The sequence below is a fragment of the Epinephelus fuscoguttatus genome, linkage group LG16, assembly GCF_011397635.1.
Source record: "Epinephelus fuscoguttatus linkage group LG16, E.fuscoguttatus.final_Chr_v1".
In the NCBI taxonomy this organism is placed as follows: Eukaryota; Metazoa; Chordata; class Actinopteri; order Perciformes; family Serranidae; genus Epinephelus; species Epinephelus fuscoguttatus.
Window position 1 is genome coordinate 41,576,071 of NC_064767.1, and position 24,110 is coordinate 41,600,180.

A 24,110-nucleotide genomic window follows, 5' to 3' on the forward strand; every position below is an offset into this window, starting at 1 on the left:
TTTGTATTGTCTATATTGTGTTTATACAGTGTATATATATATATATATATATATATATATGTGTGTGTGTGTGTATATCTATCTATCTATCTATCTATCTATCTATCTATCTATCTATCCATCCCACTCTGGGGTTGAGGTGAATAAAATAACTGTGTTGTGACCTAAATAACATGCTGTTGCTATCTGCAGGAAGTATTAAAGCATGAAATCCCACATTTTTAATGTACGAAAGCATCCTGTATCATAACTACATGTGTGCCATTTGTAACAAACCAAACCGCGTGAAAATCAGTTGAAAATTCAGTGAATTAATCTATTTTACTTGTGCATACAGCTCCTTCCTCAATAGAAGTGAATGCACTGTGGAGGCGAAGCGAGACCCATCCAAGATGGCGGCCGGCGAGGACGCGCTCAGGCAGTCGATGCGGCGTCTATGTATATATGTCTATGGGTGCGTCCCAAGTCTCTTAAATTACTGCTAGTGCTACTGCTAGCTGACTTTGCTAGCTGTTTAGCCCCTCCCACCTAGGAAAAAATGCGAGGAACTAGCGCTAGGAGCGATGAGCGAGCATTGTCTGTTTAAGAGACATGAGACGGCCTTACTCTGAAGCGTCACGTGAAGCGACGTCCATTCCTGATGACTGCGGCACAACTGGATCTGCTGCATAACGGAGCCAGCATTTAGCGTACATCCCAAGTCTCATTATATTCGCTGATCAAAGCCGTAACCCCCTGCCCCCCGCCGTCATGACTTTGGTCACACAGTTTTGCATGTGTTACCATTGTTATTGAGACATTTGCCGAAGTTTGTGGCAATTAAAGAACGGTCTGTAGCCCTGCCACTGTCACTGTGATGAGCATCATTATCATTATTATTATTATTATTATCATCATCATTATTAACACTATTATTAAATCCACTCGCCATCATTCAACAAGTCAGCTGCTGAGTGAATAAGACATCAGACCTGTCAATCTACCTCAATCAATTTTATCAATTTTATTTATAAAGCCCAATATCACAAATCACAATTTGCCTCACAGGGCTTTACAGCATACGACATCCCTCTGTCCTTATGACCCTCACAGCTGATCAGGAAAAACTCCGCAAAAAAACCCTTTAACGGGGGAAAAACGGTAGAAACCTCAGGAAGAGCAACTGAGGAGGGATCCCTCTTTCAGGACGGACAGACGTGCAATAGATGTCGTACAGAACAGATCAGCATAACAAATTAACAGTAATCCGTATGACACAATGAGACAGAGAGAGAGAGACAGAGACAGAGAGAGGTGCAGGACAGACGGTAATGACAGTAGTTTACAACAACATGAAAGTAATAATATTAATTAATATTAATAGGCTAATTAATATTACCTACAAGCTATTAAACATTATTCCACTCACATGACATGCAGGACAATTAATGATGGGCAAATGTGTGTGTGTGTGTGTGTGTGTGTGTGTGTGTGTGTGTGTGTGTGTGGTGTTATATCAACACGTGTGGTTCTGGACATGAGCAGCTGTACATTTAACAGCCACACATCACCGACAGATTGTGAATAAAATAAACTTAATTACAACATGACAGTCTTGCACGAAATATCATTAACGTTACTCTTTGTAGTCACGTAGGCATGTGAATTACAGCGTTTCATTGCAAAGAATGCATGTAACGGGTACACTTGCGCTATTTCTCCGCCATCTCGTTCAAATAAGCCAGATAAAGGGGGCGGGTATTTATACGTCATGGCCTCAAGCTGAAAAAGACTTCCTGTTAGGAACCTCTCAACCATCCTAGCTCGTAGCTGCTTAAAGCTTGCTGCTAGCTCCTAGCGCTAGCTCCTCGCTGCACAAATAAGAGACTTGGGACGACCTAGAAGATGGCGGACCTCGAACGACTTCCGGTTCAAGCGAGGAGCTAGCAGTAGCACTATAAAAATAAGAGATTTGGGACGCACCCAATGCATGAGACAGCCTTAAAGATGGCGGAGCTCGAACAACTTCCGGTTCAAGTAAGGAGTTAGGAGTTAGCAGTATAAAATAAGAGACTTGGGACGTACCCCAAGTAACATTTTGATTTGGGCTGACCTGAGACAACTGGTTACCCTCGGCTTGCCTTGAAAATACCCAAACATATTTATCAGTGTTTCTTGTTCTTTTTCCAAATGGCCATGGCCACATGTCTACAAACATATTCAGTGCCACATTACAGTCTGCACAGCACTGCACACTATGACAAAGCCTGTCATGTTTAATAAGTGACGATCTAACTCCGAAAATGCTCTTAAAATACGCTAAATAATATGTAAATAAAAACCAAGCACTTATAGCCACTGGATAATTACAGAGGTGAAAAGCAAGGACTGACATTTACTCACGTCACTGTAACTGAGTAGTTTTTTGTGTAGGCTACTTGCACTTTTTAAAATCTAATTTGAGTGTTACATCAGTAGCCTATGTTTTAATTTACGTATTATGCTTCGCTGCATTTTAAATGACTTCCGTGACCGAGTTAATAAAAAAAAGTCGGCCGAAATTTTAAAAAAGCAAACGGAATTGTACATGCGTTAACTACCATGACACAATACTAATAGTATTACACTCTATGACAACCTGGCAGCTAGCTCTGATGGTGACATATGAGCTCTAAGAACAAACTCACATTTATGGGATGCACACTAAAAGAAATGTCGCCATGGTCCGAGAGAGGTGACGTCATGCTGTTATCTCTGTCTCTACAGGTACGCAGTGAGTGAGTTAGATCGTCAACATGACAGACTTTGTCATAGTGTGCAGTGTTGTGCAGACTGTGATGTGGCACTGAATAGGCCTATGTTTGTAGATTCTTGGAAAAAGGACAAGAAACATTGATAGGCTAAATATGTTTGGGTATTTTCAAGGCAAGCCGAGGGTAACCAGTTGTCTCAGGTCAGCCCAAATCAAAATGTTACCTCGATGCTGACGTAATTTACTGATACCTGAGGAAAGCCGTGTGCTCTGTGAGTCTCAGTGGCTCACACAGGTAGACATGCGGTTTGTGTTATATTGTCTTTTTGTTGACGTGAAATCGAGTCCAGCTTGACGCAAATTTGTGTACATCATATTTTCTTTACTTTCTTTTTTAAATGTCGCTGGTACGTAGTGCTCACTTAGGCTACAGAAGCATATTCACTGTGGTAGATGTGGGCTGCTAGTTTAAAATTGCCAGTAATATGTTGTGTATGTTTGTGAATTTGTGACAAATCTGCTGACAGAGCACATCTGCAGCTGTTCGGTAAGGAAACCAGTTAAACTGGAAACCAGTAGGGACATGACACCGGCGCACAATTCATTCATTCATTTATTTTAATTTATTCTGCTCATGGTAGTATATATTTTCATCAAAACATATACAGCTAATTTAACAACTCAGTTTACACATCCATAGTCGGAAAGGAACAGGAGGAAGAAATCTTACATTACCAGAACATAAACAATGAATTAGCGCGGTCAAACCCGCCTTCAAACAATGAAGTCGTCATTCTTATTTAATTCAATTGCTCCGAACATTTTAGTAAGATTGTTGTTATTTGCTTGACTAACTTTTGTCATACTATGTAGGTTTCCCAAAGATACTGCTTGGAGGAAACAATGGGAAGTAACTCTCCTGAGGGAAGGGTTTTTCTGCTAGCTCGTCTTCCATGCTCTGTAGTGAGTATTTCAATCCGGAGGACTTCGACAGAACAGGTCAGTCAGTCAGGATCAGAGATGGAGCTGTCCCTTCTGTCTTCAGTTTCCCAGCTCACCTCCAGAAGGTATGTATATCACCATAGGCTGTAAGGTTTAAATAAATGAATGCCATATCATGCTGATTTTTTTTCTTTTGAAGTTGAAGTTCAAGTTGAAGTTTGAAGTTTATTTCGTTCATGAATGTGTTCCAATAACAAAACCTTTTTTTTTTTTTTAACATCTTCATATCCATATAGTTTACACAGCCATGACGAAAGTGTCATGAACGTGGCTCGGAAAGGACACAAAGGCTCAATTCTTTTCCGGTTGACAAGAACGAGGTTTATTCAAAAGACAGGCAGGGTTCGGTACACAGAATAACAATCAGAGCTGGCAAAGGCATCCAAATCGTGAGGCAAAAACTAGATCAAAAGACAAAACTGTTATTACCAGCAAGACGAGACAAGATAGAGTGCTGGGACGAGGACTGTGAAGTGCGACGAACTGGCAACAAGACAGGGGAAGACATGAGGGTTAAATACATGAGGTAATGGGGGTTGATGAGACACAGCTGGGGAGGAACAATCAGGGAGCAGGTGTGACAGCGCCAGACAGGAAGTAAAACCTACGGAGACAAGGAGAGGCAGGTGAACACTTCAAAATAAAACAGGAAGTACAAGACAAGACACAAAACGTGAACATGAAATGGGTAACAAAACTTAACAGAAAAAACAGGATCATGACAGAAAGGGAGGCAGAATGAAGAAAATCTTACATTTTCTGCCCCCTTTACAAAAAATTACTCTGATACTTATCAACACCTTATGTTTGCGCATGAGAATAATAAGTAAAAGAAACAAAAATAGAAACCAAACCAAAACATCCATTCCTAATATCTTAATCTGAAACAAATTTTAAAGCAAAAGCAAATCATCGTCGTCATCATCATCATCATCATCATCATCACCACCATCAAGTTTTAAAGCAAAAGCAATCCATAATCATCGCCATCATCAAGTAATGATACTCACTCATATCATAGCCGAACATCCAAAGAGAGATAATAGTAAGATAAAACAATACTAAACAAAGATCCATAGCTACACAACTAAACAACAGAAGTAACCAAGTGCAACATGCCTTAGTGTATTTCAAGTTATCATTGTGGCTATAAAGTTGATAAGAAATGTAAAATTTTCAAGAAACATAAATACTAATAAAACCAGCTGAGGCAACACCTGTTTATCAAACTTAAATGTCAGGTTAGGGGGATGACTCCCATCTACAGCAACAAAACAAAACAATAACAACAACAACAAAACAAGACAATAATAGAAAAAGACCCTGATTTTTCTCTTTCTATGAATGCTCATACAACTTCATCGTTTTCTCTTTAAATACTTTTTTTTAACTGAAATATGTTTTTACATTACTTTAACTCATTCTGTAGAGAGTTCCAGAGTTTCACTCCCACCACTGAAGTACACATTTGTTTTAAGGTTGTCCTTGCAAATTGATGCCTAAAATGCCCTTTCTGTATAAGGGTAAACATTTTTTGTAGATTTGTTGGTAGTACTTTATTTTTTGCCTTGAACATTACCACTAGTGTCTGTAATTCAACAAGTTCAAGTTTAGAGTTAAAAAATAAGATATTTGTGTGCTCTCTATAACCTGTTTTATGTATGATTCTGATGGCTCTTTTCTGTAGGAGATATAATGACCTTGTGTTGCTTTGGTATGTGTTTCCCCACACCTCCACACAGTAGTTGATGTAGGGTAACACAAGTGCACAATACAAAGTTCTCAATGCCTTATACTCTAACACATGTTTTACCTTATTTAATACAAAAATACTCTTGGACATCTTTTTTTGTATGTGTGAGATATGCGATTTCCAAGTCAACCCTTCATCTAGGAGCACACCCAAGAACCTAATTTCCTTAACTCTTTCAGTGCTTGTTCCTGCTATTGAAAGTACAGTATTTTCATCTTTTTTTCTTTTACCAAAAATCATAAATTTTGTTTTCTTTAATTTTAATGATAATTTATTAATATCGAACTATTCCTTAAGTTTGACCATTTCTTGTTCCATGCTCTTTACCAATTCCTTTAAATCATTTCCGGAGCTGTAAAAGTTTGTGTCATCTGCGAATAGAACAAAATTTAATAACTCAGATACATCACAGATATCGTTAATGTAAAGTATAAATAATTTTGGTCCTAAAACTGAACCTTGTGGTATTCCACGTTGAATTTGCATGTGATTGGATGTGTTATTAGCATACTGAACATACTGTTGTCTTTTATCCAAATAACTACTTAACCAGTCTAATACTATGCCTCTCACACCATATGAATGTAGCTTTGATAACAGGATGGAATGATCAATTGTGTCAAATACTTTCTTTAAGTCGATAAGAACACCTATTGTGTATTTCTTGTTGTCAGTTGCAGTTACTATGTCCTCAATTATATTCATTACAGCTGAAGCAGTAGATCTATCTGAACGGAAAACATACTGGCTCTCATTCAACAACTGGTTCTTTTCGATAAACTCATCTAATTTTTGTACAAATATTTTTTTCAAGCACTTTAGAAAATTGAGATAATAATGACACTGGTCTGTAATTTGTAAACATATGCTTATCCCCATCTTTGTATAGTGGGACAACCTTTGCTACCTTCATCCTATTTGGGAAGGTCCCTGTTTGAAAAGAAAGATTAAAAATGTAATTTAGAGGTTTGACAATGCAGTCAATGGTTTTTTTTCACAATGATCATGTCTAACCCATCCTTATCTGTAGATGTCTTATTTTTTAATACATTTACTATAGATAGAATTTCATTTTCATTGACGTCTCCCAGAAACATTGACTGGAGTACTCTACTGCCCCTTGTCCCTCCATTCTGTACTGGCCCCATGTCATGTTTTTCAATGGTCTCTGCTAGCTTAGGTCCTACATTTACAAAAAAAAGAATTAAATTCATTTACTACTTTGTTTATGTTTTTAATTTTCTTGTTATCCTCCAAGAAAGTGGCTTGGTGGGCTGGTCTGACTCGATGTACTTTTCCCCATTACCTTATTCAAAATATTCCATGTTCCTTTAATATCAGTTTTATTTTTTTCTAATAGGTTACTAAAATAATCTTTTTTCGCTTGTCTCATTATTGTTGTTAATTTATTTTTATACAGCTTACGCCAGGGCCACACTGCCCGCGGAAGCGCAGCGCACCGAAATTCTCGCGCGCGCCGGAGCACCTCCATTCACATCAGACGCGCATTTCTCCATGCCGTCGAAAAGCGATTCTGCTCCCAGCTCTTGTTTTTCATTGCCTGGCTTGTCAGATTCACTCGCGGCTCGCGCAGAAAATAGACCAGACACCGAACTGATCGCTGCAAATCGTGAGCCTGCCGCGGAGCTTCCCGGCGCGGCGCGGCCAGTGTGGACGACACAGTCGGTTAACATGGGCGCCGAAAGGAAACTGCCTTCTCTTCTCGGCGCTTCGAGGCTATTCGCGGCGCTTCCGTGGGCGGTGTGGCCCTAGCGTTATACTTTGTTTCTGCTTCCTTTGTTCTGGATTTTATAAAGTCTCTATAGAGTTTATTTTTCTTTTTACATGCATTCTGTAGTCCCCTTGTAATCCAAGGGTTTTTGCCATAGCTGTCCTTATGTTTACATTGTACATTTGGACAATGCTTGTCATACAATGAGAGATAGTTATCTAGAAAAGCTTCATATGCAGCATTTACTTCCCCTACATACACCTCCTTCCAGTCCTGCTCATCCAAGTCATTTCTAAACCTGCAGATTGCTTCATCTGTCCTTTTTCTGACATATTTAGTCCTATCGGCTGCTTCTTCCTCATTATTTATTTGACAGTCATAAATACAGAATACAGGTAAGTGGTCGCTTATATCATTGATTACCAAGCCACTTTTGATTTTACCTTCTAAAACATTAATAAAGATGTGGTCGATCAGTGTCGCACATGTTGTTGTTATCCGACTGGGCTTGGTGATCAATGGGTATAACCCTCTACTGTATAGTGTCTCCAAGTAGTCACTGACTGATGCTTGTCTACGTGCGCTCAACAGGTCAATGTTTAGGTCCCTACACAAAATATATGTTTTCTTTTCATTAAGCTGACACAGTACTTTTTCTAAATTTTCATTAAACGTTTCTATTTTCAATCCAGGTGTCCTGTAAATGCACGTAACAACAATATTCCTCTTCTTTTCCATATCAATCTCCACTGTAATACATTCAAATAAATCATTGATGGCCATTGTCATACATTCTAAAATTCTGCATTTCAGGTCAGTGTTCACAAAAAAGGGCAACACCGCCTCCCCTCTTATTTCTTCTACTGCAGTGGTGCAATTCATAACCTTCCATACAGAAATCTACACCGCAATCTTCATCAACCCATGTTTCTGACAGCGCTATGGCTGAAAATTTATGTTTTAAAGACCTCAAGTATTCCTGAATCTTGGTAAAGTTTGCATATAAGCTTCTACAGTTCAAGTGTATTAATGAAAATTTGTTTTCCAGGCTAACCGTGTCATTAAACTTTTCTTCTGCATAGTAATCACACATGGAATTCATTGAATTAGTCAAGTGGTTTTCTGGGTCAATATTACATTCAAAATCATACAACTTGTAATCTGTGTATTCAGCTCTTGACAGTGTATGACCCCCTGAGGACAGGGGGAGATCAGTAGTCTCAGTCATTTTCTATAAAGAAAATACTAATATTACGAAACATATTCATTATATTTACAACTCCTGAGTGGTCTACGTGTTCCAACACCCATACAGTAACGCACAATGCAATATTGCCACTCCTCTCTAAGACGCAGCGCATGACGCGAGATCCTGATATTATCTGTGGAGTACAGTTTGGTAGTTGGATGACAAGTCCGTGCTACTATGCGCATAGCTTGTGTCGTGATATTTTGTGGGGAGTACAGTTCAGCTGTTGGATGACATGTCCGTGCCAATAGGCCTGCGCGCAATGCGCACAGAGCCAAACCGCCTCGGTGTGACTGGCGCACCAACAGTGCAAATACACACTCCCATACACACACGCACCCATTCACACACGCCCATACACAAACTGGTAAGACTACCAGGCATAGGCCTGCGGTAGACAAAAAAAAAAGCAGCCAAAAAGAGAAAAAAGACAAAGAGCTAGTCCACAGAAAGTCCAAAATCGAAATAAAAAATCGATGTAGTCCGAAGGAAAAAAAGATCTGGTAGAAACCCCAGCAGCACGGAAAGAAAAGAGCAGCAAAAATATCAAAAATAGAAGAAAGCAGCGGTAGGAGCAGAACCAGTGCAGTATCAACAGGTCATAGAGTTTGAACCTGCGTCGCCTGAGGAGCATTGTAAATCCAGATCGATGGATAGAAAATATATTGTCAACAGTCATAGTGCAAGTGGAAAAGTATTTCCTACCTTGTGTAGAGAGGTGCTCCGAGCTCCCTTCAAAGATAGTAAAACATACAGGGAATAGATGGCCAAAAACGTGCCTAATCCTTTGATATTCACCTGGCACTGAGCTCCTGTCTTCCAAAAAAGCGTATTAGCTGTCACCTTCATTTGTAGCGATCCAGGTCTTTCAGCTCCCTGATCATCAACACCTTCTCTGCTTCTGGCGAGGGGCCATTCAGCCTTATGAACACCTTGCAGTCTCTGGTCCACATTACTTTTATTTTGTGGTCCCTCCATAGTTGTCGTGCTAATCTGGCAATCTCAGCATTTTTAGATGTGAGATGTTCATTGATGTACACCGCCGTACCTTTGAGCTTTTTACCCTGCATCAGCAGCTCTGTTTTGTGTTTACGATTCACAAAACGCATGATGATTCCGGGCTTAGCCGCGCGATCCTTTCTTGGTAGAATGTGACAAGCTGTGATGTTGTTCTTGTCAAGATATATGTTCTTGCTTTGGAGAAAGGAGATCACCTGCGTTTTGAGAGATTGTTATCTTGCAGACTTAGGCTTTCCTTGCTGTCTCTCTTCCTGGTCACCGCGGCAGCGTACGACCTCGGTTTGACATCAAGGCCGCTTATTATTACATCTTCTTTGCGTGTAAACAGTTCCAGGTCTTGGATTCTACGTTCTAATTCATCCATCTTCAACACTTTCTTTTCAAGTGCAACAATCCTCGTTTCTTTTGCAGCCACACTTTCTTTAAGTTCTTTGACTTCTGTCAAGAGGTTTGTTATCTCAGTTTGCTTTGCAGCGATGTCTCTCACCTCTTGTGTTAATTTCTTCAGTGTTTCGTTCATTTCTTTCATTGTTTCTTCCATCGAATCCTTCTTTGGAGACATTAAAGTCTCCCAGTTTCACAAAATTATTGTTTGACTTTTCAAATAGGATAGAAATTAGAAATTAATAGAAACAACAAACAATTGGAGCGGAGCCGCGAGGCCACGCTTTCCCATGATGCCTTGCTCAAGAAAAGTCACTATGGACTGACTTTCTGAGTGTCAAGGAATCAGTTATGTATTTTGTAATAATACACTGTGATAAAATTAAAATATTGTATCCTTCACTTAAGCCTGTTGCTACCAGGACAACTGAGACCTCAAAGGAGGCTCAAGAGACTCTGGCAGTGGACTGTTCCCAGCTTGTGCAAGACACTGATGAAACCCTGCCTGTACCCAATGTTGTGAGTACCAAACAGACATGCCTCAAATAGTTGTGAGCATCATGATCCTTGTTATGTTCAAATGTCTTGTCATCTCCCATTCTGTCACTATTTTCAGACATACTCACATACACATATGCACATACATGAAACATGTCAGTGATGAATGTGTATCCCTGACAAACACACACACACACACACACACACACACACATACACACCCACCCACACACACACACACACACATACACACACAGTGCTGGCAGAACAAATGTGGAGTGATGAGATTAAGAATGTGGGACAGTTGTACTAGCCAAGATGTGACTGACTGTGACTGGGTGATTAAGTGTAATATAAAGTTATAATATTTTCATCCTTTGTTTCTACTAGGACCACTCCTATGTCCTGCCTTCATCACCAGAGAATGAATAATACACTTTCTGTCAAATTTAAAGATGATGGATGGTGACCTTTCACCTACACCTGCCCCCCGCCCCCCAGCTGCCCCACCCTCCCCTCCCTCCTGAGTGCGGATGTGTGACATCATCATAAGGTTTTTCCCGCTCATTTACCCCTCCCTTTTTGGAACCTTCTGTCAGCTAAGAGACCGTGTGTGTGTGTGTGTGTGTGTGTGTGTGTGTGTGTGTGTGTGTGTGTGTTGAGATCCGTCAATATTATGCTATTAGATGGCACACCAAACACCAATCATTGTTGAGATCCGTCAATATGTGTTCTTAACCTTGAGCTACGGAGCACTTTTATCCGTATCATGTTTTTCTTTGAATCAATGAATCTAATCTTCTTAATCTCTTTTTAATCGTTTGGGTATCCGCATCACTCCTTCCTCTTGGGGTGAACACCGGGGTGAATGTTTTTTTTTTTTTTATTGAAAGATAAGTACAATAAAATAAAAAATAAATCACACTCATATTAACTTAAATGTTTCTAGTAAAGAAAATAATGTAAGGGCTTTCTTTTCTTTAACAAGACTGAGGGACTTGAGAGTTTTAGCTCATTCCTCCAGTGAGTCTTAAAATATCCGCATTTGTGAATGAAGAATTTTCCCAATAACACACCGGAGTGAATGTTGTGGGAGCCGGGATGTAGGGAGGGGGGAAAAGGAGACGCACCAGACATGATTCACAATATCACAATACGGTGATGTAGTTAAAATAAATCCTCACCATCTTCTTGTTTCCCTTTCTCTTTCTCTCAAACACACACACACACACACACACACACACACACACACACAGCAATTAAATATTCAGTTTATTTAAACTCTTTTTGTTTGTGACATGAAAAAATACATTAATTATATTAGTTACAGAGGGTGAAAAGATGAGTTCTAACTAAAAGTACAAAGTGTGAAAATGCAAGCGATTCTCACCCAACATTCACCTCCACACATGCACACACACACACACACACACACACACACACACACACACACACACGCTATTCACTTTGCGTCAGTTTCTCCAAATCACCTTAGCATATGGGGTGACCATTATGGAGTGAGCTTTTAAGCACATAGGCCTACTACAATCAATAAAGTATAAGTTACCATTCGTACGGTTTTCTTTACAGCTTTTTCCACTGTTCGTTAGTTACTCACACCAAAGAGCGCATTTACAGGAACACTGAGACCTATCATGGACTTCGGTAAGAAAACAGAAAACAGAGTATAACAACCTGTGCAACTGTAAGTCTTGTTCTTGTTGATGTTGTTAACGCACATCTCATACACATTTACGCATCTAATACACAATATATTCCGTAGTTTTTGTTTGTTTTACAGTCACGGTCGATGAAGACCTGAAGAGCTGAGCAAAATCATTCGTCAAGCAGAGGCTGAAGAAACTAAGCACTCTGCTCCGGCACCGATTCCCTCAACAGCTGACGTGGTTAAAAGAGCTGACCCGGTTCAATCATCGTCTCAGACCACTCCGGAGCATGCTAAGGACGCTACACGTCCTCCTGTACAAACGCTACATTCTTCTGCACCCGGGAGGAAGAGGTGGCGGACGCCCAGCAGCAGCAGCAGCAGCAGCAGCGACAGCGACGGTCGACCGAGTGTTTCTCGCAACGGTCATAAAACCGGTGAGTCAAAAAAACCTTTTATTTTCTTTTTTTAAAAAAGTAAAAACACAGGATCTGTGTCGGCTTCACGCTGCAATGCTACAAACATGAAGTTGGACCATTATCGATACATGTCCGACGTGAAACGCGTCGGCTCATAAACGTTCCCCCCTAACCAACAAACGTATATTTCATATTTATTACTTGTTTTTATTTCATTAAGAATACAATTTGAATAAAATAATGACTTTTAAAATGATTACTTTGCACTAGATGCGCTCCCTTTTATCCACAGCTCATTTTCATTCATGGCTTCTCATTATTATTATTATTATAATTATTATTATTATTACTATTATTATAATTGTTATTTATCGCCGTTTCTTGTATTTTGTACTTATTTGGCATGCCTAGTTTTTCAGGTTTAAATTTTGAAATCTTTAATCTGACTCTTTCCCCTTGACCGCTGTAATACCGGAATTTCTCAATTATGGGATCAATAAAGGTGTATCTTACGTTATCCTCCCTCTCTTTTTCAGCAAAAAGACCCAGAAAATGTACGCATAGTTTCAAATGTGCGACCTGTCAGAGAGAGAGACAAGAAATACATCTTCTCGTCGGTACTACGCTAAGGACCATGAGCGATATCCTCTTTGTGATGGGCCTTGGTGTTTGAGCGTAAGTTTTGTTTTTTATTTTTATTTTTAGTTTTGTTTTCTGTAACCACGGATGAAAGCAACCACCGTCCCTCAATACTTGATGATGCATGAATTAAACCAGAATGTATTAAATGAAACTCAGGAATCCGTTCGATCTATCTGTGAGGAACAAGAAAGTGATATAGATATGGGATATATAACTAACCAACAAACGTATATTTCATATTTATTACTTGCTATTTAATTTAGCATACAATATGAATAAAATAATAAATAATCCTCTCTCTCTCTCTCTTTCTCTTTTTTCAGCAAAAAGACCCAGAAAATGTACGCGCAAGCTGTCAGAGGGAGAAAGAAGAAAATACATCTTCTCGTCGGTACTATGCTAAGGGCCATGAGCGAGATCCTCTTTGTGCTAGGCCTTGGTGTTTGAGTGTAAGTTTGGGTTGTTGTTGTTGTTGTTTGGTTTTTTAAAATTTTGTTCTTTATTTTCTGTAACCATGGATGAAAGCAACCACTGTTCCTCAATACTTGATGTGATGATACAAGAATTAAACCAGAATGTGTTAAATGAAACTCGAGAACCCGCTCAGTCTTTATGCGAGGCACAACAAGATGTAGAAATCACCGACCCACTCACAGACATCAATATGGCTATCGCAGATCTTGATCATTCTCAAAGCATTTTAAACACCATAAATCAATGTCAAGATTTGCTAAATCAAATACCCTCGTCCTCTTCAAACAGCGTACCCACGTGGTGTGACTCTTTAATCGGAGAACAAAGCCCCGTCATTTCTTTTATCCCTGACCTGTTCTCAGATATTGATGTTGCTATCGCCGAACTTAATCATAGCAAGCTGTTTTAAATACGATAAGCCGATGTCAAGATTTGTTAAATCAAATACCCGCCAATCCCTCGACCTCAAACGACACGCATTTGCAAACCGAGACCTGACTTAATAATAATCAAAGTGCCCAAAATCAAACGAGCGTCTTTAACACCATAGACCACGCCGTAAATCGTTTAGAAAATGTCCAACTCGCAACATCCGACCGTCAAAATCAACAGCGAGGGGGTAATGTAGAGGACGTTCGTTCGTCAGGGTGTTTACAGAGATGGCGCAAGTGTTGACGAAAGTCATTTCACAAGTCGAACGACAAGATGCGGTGCAGCTCGAGATGAGAGGCGATACTCTGCCTCAAGGCGCGTCCTCCGTCATGAGCGGAGAGGAGTTTGATTTAACTCACTTACAGTCTTTCCTAGACTGAATTGTGCAATCTAACACGGCCGTTAAAACCGACGGTAATATTCACCGTCCAACTCGTCAAAAACCCCCGAGGCGGCGGTCGAAGACTCTTGTCTAATACTTTAGATGGCGAGATTATTAAAAAAAAGCGACGGTCTCTGCAGGTCGTAATCAACGCCCACGACAACCAACTTTGTTTTGCGATTAATTTGGCTCACCTGCTTTACCCCGATATCGTCGATAGCGAAGCATTTGCGCTCAGCAGAGACTTTCAAAGTAAGGCGGGTTTGAACGATCAGACCGCGGTAACGTTCGGCGATATAGCGAAATTTGAAAAAGTTTCAAACTGCAAAATTGTAGTGTTCTACAGAACCGACGACGCTCGAACGCTCTCTAAATTTGTGACCGATTCACCAAGAAGACAAAAGACGGTGTTTATGTTTCTGTTTGAAAAACACTACTACGGCATAACGAGCCTGAAATCCTTCCTAGGCTCGCCGTACGTGTGCGAGTATTGCTACGCGGGGTACACCTCCGTCGCATCTCACTATTGCAAGGGTCATTGCTCCGTTTGTTCGGACCCCTCCTATAGCGAGCGAGAGCTCCGACCCATAGTTTGCGTCGACTGTAACAGAACGCGTCATGTTTAGCCAAACACAAAGAGCCCGTAAAGAGGCCCGTGGCTGAAAAATACGTCAGTAATTGCGAGCTGATTAAAAGATGCAAAAAATGTGACATGCTATACTACATCGCTATGAACGGTAACAGTAAACAACACGCGTGTCCAAAAGTCAAATGTAAAATCTGCGGTGTAACCGAGATGAGAGCGAGGAGCACCTGTGTTACATACAGCGTTTACCCGTCGAGACAAAACATACAGAGAAATTGATTTTCTACGATTTCGAGACGTACGTAGACTCGTCGGGAGTGCACGTCCCTTTTCTGGTGTGTACAAAAACCCTCGACGGCAAAAGGTGGAATGCTCAGGGCGTAGATTGTGCCAAACAGTTTATTTTGCATTTCAGACGACCCGTGTACAGAAAATCTGTCTTTATCGCTCACAACGCTAGAGGATTTGACGGATACATTGTGTTCAACGCCATGCTGTCTCTGAACCTGAAGCCTGAGGCGCTCATAATGCAGGGAAGCAAAGTTGTACGTTTCACCGACCCCGATTACGAACACAGGTACATCGACAGTCTCAGTTTCTTGATGTGCCGTCTGTCGGCTCTGCCCAAAGCCCTAGGTTTTCCCGATAAAAACAAGGTTTTTTTTTCCCCATCGATTTAGCTCCGAGAATCATTTAAAGTACGTAGGCCCCTACCCCGAGCCAAAGGCCTACGGCATCAAACAAATGAGTAGAGAGGGCAAGAGAGAATTTGAAGCGTGGTACGAGACGGTGCGTCACGGCACGTTCAATTTTGAGAAAGAAGCCGTCCGCTACTGTCAAAACGACGTGGATATTCTCGCGTGAGCCTGCGACATTTTCAGAAAAGGTTACGTCGACGAAACGGGCGTGGACCCTTTCAGTTGCGCCACCATCGCTTTGGCCTGCATGAAAGTGTTTCGCACAAATTTCCTACGTCCCGACACCCTGGCCATTCCTTCTCCTGATGGCTATCGAAGACGTCACAAAACCTACTCATACGGTGGCGTTCAGTGGTTAGAGTGGGTGGCGCAAACCGAGGGCATCTTTATTCAGCACGCGTTGAACGCAGGTGAAAAACAGATCGGTCGCTACTTTGTAGACGGTTACGCCGAGGTCCGAGGCGTGAAAATGGCTTGGGAGTGTCTGGGTTGTTTTTATCACGGTTGTCCGTCCTGCTTTCAGCCCCACGACACCTGCCCTCTGATGGCCAGACCGTTTGACGAGTTGCACGCCTCCACCGTGGCGCGAATACAGACGTTAGAGTCCGTCCACGGTCTCAAGGTGAACGTGATGAGAGAGCACGATTGGCTTGAGTTGAAAAAATCCAATCCACCTCTGAGAGATTTTCTCAAGCGTGCCAAAACCCCCCGACCTTTGTCACCCCGCGACACTTTGTACGGCGGTAGGACGAGCGCCGTGAGGCTGAGGTACACGGCGGCAGCGAACGAAACTGTACACTACGTGGACGTGACATCCTTGTATCCCTACGTTAACTGCACCTTTCCCTATCCTCTAGGATACAGGCTCGGGCTACCCCGCCGAGGCCTCGGATCCGGAGAGTAGACGAAAGTACATTGCGTACTACGGGGCAAATCAGGGCATTTTGCTGGACGCGGACAAAATTCAATCAAACCCGGCTAAAAGACAGGTGGCTAAGCTCTGTCTAAATAGCTCATGGGGAAGGTTTGCCCAGAGAAGTAACCTGAACCAGACCGTGCTCGTCAGGGAACTGGAGGAGTTTTTCAGTTACATGTTTCCAGAAAAACACAAAGTCAAATACTTTTCCTTCCTAAACGAGACCACGGCTCTGATTCAGTGGTGTCACAGCGATCGGTATATCGCACCCCCCAACAAGACTGACAACGTGTTTATTGCAGCATTCACCACAGCCTACGGCTGTCTAAAGTTATACGACTATTTGCATCAATTGCAAAATCGGGTACTTTACCTCGACACCGACTCTCTAATTTATGTCGCAAAAGAGGGGGAGAAGGGGCTCAAACTGGGTAATTATTTGGGAGACTTGACTGACGAGTTGGGGGGCGACACCATACAGGAATTTGCGGCGGCGGGTCCTAAAAGTTACGCCTACTTGACCAGAAAAAACAAACGAGCCGTGCTGCGGGTGAAGGGCATTACTCAGACGCACGAATGTTGTGGAAAAAATCAATTTCGACAGCGTCAAAGAGCTGGTAGAGGGTTACCTGCAAAACCACCATATGGGGGAGGAGGAGGAGGAGGAGGGGTTTATCGAGACTCTTCAACACGGTATAAAGAGGGATAAAAACGGGTTTCTGCTTAAAAACACGTCATTTTTAAAAAGGTTTCGTGTGGTATTTGACAAGAGACGACTGCTTTCCACAGGTGAAACGTTGCCGTTTGGCTATTGAAATGTTTTCCGCAGACCACCGGCCAATTGGCTTTGATCCTAGACTGCGAGTACCTTTCTCATGTCAGATTGTGGGACCCAGCAGTTGTGGAAAAACTTTTTTTGTAAAAAGTGTATTGGAAAACTGTCAAGATGTTTTGTCTCAGGTGCCTGAAAATATTGTATGGATATATACTTTGTTCCAGCCTATGTACGGTGAACTGCAAAAGATGAATAAAAAGATTACATTTGTCGAAGGCTTGCCTGATTCTTTCGATGATGAGAACCTGTTTCCCCCCAATCAAAGTCACTTGATTATCCTGGACGACGTCATTTTTCAGGCCTCCGACCATCCCGAAGTAGTCAAGATTTTTACACAATACAGACACCACAGGAACATGAGCATCATGATGTTGACGCAAAATGTTTTTCATCGGGGCAAACACAGTCGGACCATCAGCTTAAACAGTAATTACCTGGTCTTGTTTAAAAACCCCAGAGATAGGTTACAGATAAATATATTGGCTCAGCAAATTTTTCCTTTGAGAAAAACTTTTTTTCAGAAAGCTTTGAAGATCCCACCAGAGACGCTCACGGTTATTTAATCGTAGATCTCACCCCAAATTGTCCAGAACAATACAGACTGAGATCGGGGTTGTTACCGGAGCAGTGGCCCGTCGTCTATCTACCTAAATCACGGTCTTCCTGAATCGTCATCATCGTCGTCATGTCTGCGCGTTTAAAAAGGAATGCTCCTTTACTGCGTGCTTTGTGTCACGTCACGCCTCAGAGGCGTAAAGATATTCTTAACCACGGCTCTTCCGACTTTCTTCAGTCTTTGTGCGAACTCTCTTTAAATGTTTTGAAAGGAAACATTCCCCTGACCAGGGCTCAATATCAAAAACTCAGAAGGCAAAAGAAAATTATCAAATTGCTGGCAAATAAAAAATCCAGCCTAAAAACCAAGCGCCGAGCTCTGATGACCCAGTCCGGAGGGTTTCTATTGCCTCTGCTTTCGGCGGTTGTGCCCATCTTTGGACAGCTTCTAGGAGGACTAATTAATAGGCGCTGATCAGAAAGAAAAAGAAAAAAAAAGTCTCAAAAGATGTTTCTGGTCACGCCTCAACAGCTGAGCCGTATGAGTCAGACTTTGGGCAACAACAACAACTACGACGGTGAATCTCAGGCCATGAGACGCACGGCTGAAAATAGTTTAGAGGCAAAAATGAGGGATATATTAAACGAACGGGGGCTTAATCCTTATGAAAAAATTAAAAAATATAACGCTCTGTTACAAAGATACCTCACCCTGGTCAAACAAGGGGAGGAGGAACGTCGACTTTACCTAAAGACGGCGAGAGGCCTACCTCGCGACTCTGACGAGCTGGAAGAAAAACCGGATGAAAATGAAGAAAAGGACGAGAAAGAGGCAGGACTGGATGAGACGGCTCGCGAGGTACTGTAAAATCTTCCTCAGCGCGACCGCAAAAATGCTGAGTATATTATGAAGAAATTAGTCAAGAGCCAGGACGGGTGGTCTCCCAAGGGTGAATTTATTCACGAGGGAAAGATTGTGAGAGGTTCGCATATGATTGACTTGTTTAAAAACCTATCAGTCTCTTATAAAAAGAAATCTCCAACGCCCAAGGGATGGACGGGGTTTTTGAATACCCTGACAGAGCTCAACATACCAATAAGCTCGGTGACCAATCCTCGCGCTCAATATCGTTGACTAAAAACCGTCGGAGGGTGGCGTGAAGGAGAGCAAGCAGAAGATGAAAAAGAGGAAGAAGGAGAAGAGGGGGCCGTAGCGCCAGTCGAGAGGGAGAAAGGAAAGCGGAAAAAACAAGATTTAATTCCGTTTGCGGAGGAGGAGGAGGAATGGGTTATGCCGGTAAAAAGGAGTGAAAGAAAAAAGTGGAAAACGGCCGCTTGTTGGATTAATTATACGGCATGATAATTACTTTAATAAAAGAGTAGTACAATAACAACAACAACAACATTGACGTTTGTCTTGTCTTTTCTTTTAATTTTTAAACAAGTTGTAACAATCTTTGAACATTTCTGGAGAACAGGCGGTGTGGTAAAAAGAATCTGCTCATTGAATCCTCGTACAACGTTGATATTTTTTCACAAACTTTGATTCCATTTCATCATTTTTTACGACGTCGTCGTGATACAGAGATAGCACGCTCTCAAAAGGTAGCCTGCAGGCCCTATGACATAAATAATAAACACAATGCTGTCCGCAGGCAGTCGACGCGATGTCTTGAAGTTGTCTTTTCTGGTACAGTAATTTTTTCTTACAACGGCTTTTTAAAAACTGTAATACGGTTTTCGGGTAATACACAAAGTCGGGCGGTAGTCCGAACGAGTCGAAAAAAGTGGCACTCCCGTCTTGGTCCAGAGTGAGTGCTAGCCAGTGTTCTCCGGGCTGATGACTAGGATGCGTGTTGACGATCATGTAGGCGGGACGTCTGAATGAGCGCGTCAGCGCCGGTAGTTGGTCCAAAGCCCACATGCCGCAAAACGCATCTCCCAGTAAATGTCACATGACACTTTCCAATTGGTGGTTATTCATATTCTTTCTTTTCTTTCTTTCTTTTCTCAATAATAATCCACCAGCACTTGACGTTTGGAGTTGATCTTCAAAATACTCTCATAACACGCGTACACAATCAGAGTGGTTGTATGCGGCAGGGGAACTCTGAATCTCATTTCCAACCTCAAGCACCCGTTGGAGACGGGGGACAAGGCGTCTGCGTCTTCGGCCGCGTTGAGATTAAACACAAACAACGAGTAACCCTGGTTAAAATCCTCCCTGTCGATGCCCAGCGGCAAATCTTTCAGGTGTCTTCCTGTGGCCGTATACATGTTGTAAAACTCTCTGACCGACTGGCCTTGGTCAAATTGAGGCTGGAAAGCTTTGGCGGGCACCTGTCTGCCATCCTGACAGAGGGCCAAGTATTCCACATCGTTGTGAGCAAAGTTGAAGGGCGACAGGTCACTTTTTCCCGTAAAGGCTTCGTGGTTCACCATAGCCAACACTACATATTTTGGCATCGTGCCCAAAAAGAGATTTTCTTGATTACATACTCGAGCATTTTCCAGGATGGAGTACATTTTCACGTTGACGCAGGACAAAGGATAGAGTGCGTTACCCCTCAACAGGGCCGCCGCGTGACCCAGACACACTGCGGTCACAGTCTTGACAAACAAAGAAGCGCCCGATATTTTTAATTTAAAATTAGCATTAGCGGCTTGCATGAGACAGAAGGCGTCGCTAGCGCGGGTCAGTTTAATTCTCAGAACCACAGAGTTCAAGAGAAGCCTCTCGCAGAAAAGTATGTCGGCGTGGAGAGGGCCCAGCAGGTGAAGCTCGCGGTGAACTGAGCTCTCTTCACCAGACCTTTGTTAGGTCCGTTATTTGTCACCACAGAATCCATTGAGCCTGCCGTGTCTTTGTAAAATAACCCGGCGGTAAACTGACTTTTTAGAGAATCTTCTGAAAAGTTGAGGAGGGTTTCGATCATGGCTCTGTATGGGTGAATGCCGCTGGATTGCGATATCAATCTATCGCCGAGAATAATGTCGCACTGACTGAAAATGGTATTCAGAGGATAATTCACGAGGCCTACGGGCACGTCATTATCCAGGTTCGTACCATCCGCTTTGGTAATTTTCAGTCGCAGGTGTAGCAAGGTGTCGTTCAAATCCAAATATTTTTCGTCTCCGGGAATGAAAAACTCTATAGGCCTCGAGTCTGTAATGGCCGATAAAGGCAAAATCTCTGCGTAGAGCTTTTCGTCTATAGACAGCTGCGTCATGGGGGCTGAAAATAAATCCAGCTCCGCCATGCTGCACTCAGCTGATTTGTGATGTAAAAGAGCAATTTTTTTTTTTTTTTTTCCCTAAAAGATATCGGCGGACCTTATTGCCGCTGCTGAGGGGCTCTGGGTAGACTTGTTTCCCTTAGCGCCTCTCGTGCCGACTGACTTGCCCTTGGCGGAGCGTCGACGTTTTTTAGATCCTCGTGAAACACGCTCCCCCGGAGGTCTCTTTCTCGCTCTTCTGGCCAAAACCATAATACCCCCGGATCCTTCTTGAGACGTCTGATCAGAGTTTCGACCCATTATTTTACCTACGGCGTGGCTTATGACCTCCGAAGCTATGTTTTTAGCGGCCGACCTGAAGTGAGGCTTAGCGATGGCAAAACCTTTTTTCACGACAGGGGACACGAAACGGAATAATCTTGAAAATGTAGACCCTATCCCTCGTCCGTACATGACGGGGGAGCCGTAAAAACTGGGGAGGCCTCCACCCGCTTGGTTTTCATAGTAGCTCACAAAATGACGAGGATCGTGGTAAGGGGTCATGGTTTCAACAAGGTCTTTGCGGGTCTGAAATGGAGTTTCACGATAGTCTTGCCAAAGGTAAAGTTTACCGGCTTATTTTTATTGGTCTTAATCTCAACGTGGATTCTTTCAATGTGTTTCTTGATGACTGGTAGATACGAGGCGGGATTAAAACACTGCGTGATGACGTCTCCGTACGTCCCTTGTATAGGGATGGTCCTCAAGAGCGGAGCATAGGCGTCGCCTACGAGCTGATGACTTACCACGTCGCTGTAGCAGTAAAGGTGGTAATTCCCCGCTTTTATATTGGCCGGGTGGGGTGCCGACCTGGCGTCGAACGTGAACCATTCTCCCGATTTCATGCCCAATATGTAAGACGCGGGCGGAAAAATGCGCAGATGATACTGACAGCCTGCCTGAAATTCAAATCTTTTTTGGATGTTGTTAAACGCTAAAAAGATGTCGCTGTCGACGACTCTAAGATGTGTGTTTAGCTCGGCCCTGAGCTGCTCAAAGTTGGCGTAATATCCCCCTCTGAACCTTCGACGGTTGACTACGGTCTCCCCGTAGGGTGTCGCGGGTTTCTTTCTCCACTCAAAGTAGGAAAGTTGACATGGAAACTGGAGCCGGTATTATTTTTAAATACGTGCGCGCTGGCGTTGGAGGACAGGGTAATGTAAAACCCCTCGCCGCCTGAGATCTGAGACATGATGAAATGAAATGAATACGAATCTGACGTACGGCGCGCTCTTATAGATTTTTTAGCTTGCCGACTTTGACCCAGCTGTTGAATTTCTCGGGCCAGTTTTTCCAGCATACCAACGCTTGTTTTTCTCCGCCGATGATGCGTTGGTCCAAAATTTCTTCCACCGCGTAGCTCTTGTCTCGCGATATCTTTACTTTTTGCAGCTCCGCTTCATAAAACGTACCCCGGATAGGTTCTCCGTCATAATCTTTCAGTTTGTACACGGGGGGTACTCGGGGTACGCATTCGGCCACCGTAAACACCTCGTCAGTATAACTCTTCTTTCTTATCAAACACGCCTCTCACTTTAGATATTCTCACGAGATCTCCCTGTTTAAAATTCATCTTTAACTTTTCTTGGAAGCTCAGGGGGATCGAGCCATACAGGTTTTGAAAAACTTGCAGGGTGTTCTCGGACGTCACTTGCATAGGCGTCATTTTTATACTCGTGTGATAACCGTTATTATAGCTTTTAACCAAGTCCTGCAGGACGTCTACGTACCTGCGGGTGTTTTCGGCTGTAAAATATCTCCACATTCTAGTTTTCAACGTATGATTAAATCTCTCAATCACCGAGGCATTCAGATCACTGGCCATGGCGAAATGTTTAATACCGCGTTTATCCATCAGCGCCTTAAAAGTCCTGTTAAAGAATTCTTTACCCGCGTCCATTTGTAACTTTTCAGGGGTCTGACTGTCGTCTAAAACAGAGTCAAACGCCCTAGCGACTTGGGACGCCGTTTTGTTTTTTAGCGCTCACACGTACGCTTTCTTTGAAAACACATCGATGACCGTCAACAGATATTTAAAACCGTCGTCGTGCTTGGTCAAGGCTTGCATGTCACAGAGGTCCGCTTGAAATTGGTTCAGAGGTCACGGTACAAAAACCCTATTTCTGGGAAAATGTATTCTGGCAGGTTTATGTGTATGTGTCTTGCTCGGCTAAAAATTCTCTGACTCGGTCAGGGTTTACTCTTTTCCCCGTCTCATCTTGTACAGCCCTGTGGAGTCGATCGACTCCTCCTAAACTACCCAGGTGAGACGGGTCGTAGTAAACCTTTTTCATGACACGTTTCTCCGACATGTTGAATCAATAATGAACATAACCACTCGCTTACCAAAACATTTATTTTAAAAGTTATATGAGGTATACATGATCCAAACATTTAAGTTATATGAGCTTTACACATGGTTCAAACATTTAAGTTATACGAGGTATATATGATTCAAAAACATTTAAGTTTTATGAGCTATACATGATTCACACATTTAAGTAATACGAGGTATACATGATTAAAACATTTAAGTTATATGAGCTATATACATATTCAAACATTTAAGATATACGAGGTTTACATGATTCAAAAACATTTAAGTTATACAAGCTATACATGATTCAAACATTTAAGATATACGAGGTATACATGATTCAAAAACATTTAAGTTATATGAGCTATATATGCTTCAAACATTTAAGTAATACGAGGTATACATGATTCAAACATTTAAGTTATATGAGCTATATACATGCTTCACGGTTACAAACAACAACATAGCATTAGGCTAAAGCAGACGAGAGCAAATTCATGGCAGAGGTCCCGGGCATAATGCAAATATAATAATGCAACCTTCT

At 42.2% G+C, this 24,110-nt stretch overlaps 1 long non-coding RNA gene and 1 pseudogene across 1 annotated transcript; both read left to right on the top strand.

The window, feature by feature from the left end:
- LOC125903189 (THAP domain-containing protein 6-like) overlaps positions 1-24,110 on the top strand; it is a 45,856-nt pseudogene that overhangs the window by 15,954 nt on the left and 5,792 nt on the right.
- LOC125904038 (uncharacterized) lies at positions 11,008-17,593 on the top strand. The gene is made up of 3 exons (XR_007451355.1): positions 11,008-12,472; positions 12,991-13,129; positions 13,420-17,593. It is a non-coding gene; the product is annotated as an uncharacterized LOC125904038 (long non-coding RNA).